The following is a 2,622-nucleotide window of genomic DNA, read 5'->3' on the forward strand; positions in this document are numbered from 1 at the left end:
AACCCATTAGAGAATCCAATACCTTTACTAAATATTTTCTTGGCAATAATACCAGTTTTGATTAGAAAATGTTATAAGAAATGTTACAAACATTCCAGAACTCAGAACGTAATGAGTAAAAAACTCTTTAGCTTTGTTTCGTACGTTTGTTTTATTTTGTGTGTTTATGAACTAAAATGAAATGTTAAATTATTAACAAAAAAAAAGAAAATGTCCAGAGGAGATTAAAGAACGCATGGGAAAATAGGAAAAGTGATGAAAAAGTAACGAAAGAAGTATCCAGTCAAAGACCAAAGACCAGGAGAAAGAATAAAGCTGCATTCTTTCAAGGTCAGTGTAAGCTGGATGTGAAAAGTTCCTTCATGTACTCCTTTGCGAAAGTCAAGAAAAAGCGACTACTTTTTAATTTTGAAAAAGAAAAACATCACCATATGGTGAAAAACGGTGTCCAACGTCAAAGGCAAAAAGAGGCTAAATACCCAAAAGCATAAAAGTGCTTAGAAACAGTTTCAAAAACATTCAGACTGATTTGGAAGCTTGGAATGTCCATAAACTAAATCGGGGAAAATGAAAATTCAGAACAGATGAAATGACATGATTTGAGTTCACTATGTCTTATGAAAATAAAACAAGGTTTGATACTGTGAAAATAAATAATTCTTCTGACTAACTTCAAGAAACATGACCATCATCACTTGAGTTACTATTCCATTAAAGAAAACCAAGTGGACAATTGTTCTACAGTGTGCTGTTACTTTCTTGCTCTAGCCTTAAACGATTGTTAGAGGTCTTGGATTTTCTCATGGACTATGAGTCATCTCTGCACGAACAACGAATATCGGTCTCATCAAGTAGGCGCTACGAACCGATAGGAAAACATTGTCATTCGTTACGTTAGTTTCGTCTCTCTCTCCTCTAATTCTATGAATTTGAAAGTAGATGACGTTTTCAGTTTTCATTTACAGATTTTTCACTGGTTTATCGCTCCGCTTTGCGCAGATATTTCAAAGGTCACACCCCATGAGAAAATCGAACACCTCTACTAGTCTAAAAAACCCTGAAGATATACGAGATGTGTACTTTTGGAGGCAAGAATTTGAAGTATGTATTTGGATGATAAAATATAAACGTTAAAAGCCCTCTAAAATTTGTTGATGGGGATAGAGAGAGCACTTGTTTTCGATTTTAAGAGTTCCACCCCGGCAGAAAGAGGTGAAAAAGAATTGAAAAAATTCGACTGTTAGTTACGAAAACATGAACAACAATGTATAATCTACGAGGTGAGACGTTTTAGATGGGCAAATTCAGAATGGTTTTCCTGCCATCAGCAGTGGTGAACTAGTTGCAAAAATCGAATTTCGTGAAACGTTAATGGCATAAAATGAACCATTTATAACGAAGTGTTTCGTCTGCGTGTCCCAAATTAGGCAACACATCTGACCCAATTAATAATTCAATCAAAATCGCGCGCTGTTAACGCGATAAATTCCACCTGTATAAATTTGAGGTTGTAAGTTCGGCCATTTATCATTTACGGGATATTAGGGATCGCACGTTTTGTTAAACCATCTGAATACAAAGTTCCGTTTTGTGTTTAAAGTTCCAAGGCCACGTGACGTCTACTCGTGAGATGGACACTATGATGTATGATGGTGGCACAAACAAAGAACTAGTCTTCAGCGTTGGATGTAACGATTCATCTTACTGACCACGACTGTCTTCGTTTATTTTTTTAAGCCCTTATTTATGACCAGTCGCCAGTCAGCCAGCGTCCGATAGAAATGATAACAGTTTAATTAAATCGTTTCATTAATAGCGACCATGCTGGTGCTACACGCTAATATGACCAACCTGTTTTTCTTTTGATGCTGCTGGTGCTGTCGTCACGGTGCCACGATCCATATCGCTTTATAAACCGGACATGTGGCTTTAATTTCATTACCGACCATAAATTAATAACGAAATTTCAACAACGGACGGCTTTAACAATCCTGGAACGGGGATTTGCCAACAAATGGCCCTTCCTCAAACCACAAACAAACTCGACTACAGCGACGACACGAGGACTCGTCAACCGTGAGATTTATAATCTGCCACAACAGTTTCAGGATAATTAAAAACATAACACATGCAATGTCATATGGCTAATTTTTAACAATGTTGCACGCAGCACAGCTGTCATAAAGCAACAAATTAAATTTACATTTTAAATTCGCCCCACCGCACATCTCCCACCCCCCACTGGTACCATTTTTTCTGAAAAATTTCATTATTACCATTCACGTTCTCATATCACGACCGTCTTCATCCACTTATTTGCACAAGTGCGATATTACTTTTTGCCATTTTTATTAGGAATTTCTTCACGGGACATGATCTCATATTGAGGCCTCGCATTCGGAAAATTTGTGTTTTCCGCGAGGAAAATTAAATTCGACGTTTAATGTCGAATTGGCCCCTAGTTCGTGCCCGTAAATCCATCCATCCCCCCTTTTAACGCAAAATAAAAAATCGTTGTAAAACAAACATGTCGGACAACGCATCCACGTCGTCCATTACAAATAATTAAAACATAGTTCGCAAAAAATAATGGAGTGGCGGCGGCGAAATGAAAACCCCATC

This window comes from Tenebrio molitor, chromosome 7 (assembly GCF_963966145.1).
Source record: "Tenebrio molitor chromosome 7, icTenMoli1.1, whole genome shotgun sequence".
NCBI classification, from domain to species: Eukaryota; Metazoa; Arthropoda; class Insecta; order Coleoptera; family Tenebrionidae; genus Tenebrio; species Tenebrio molitor.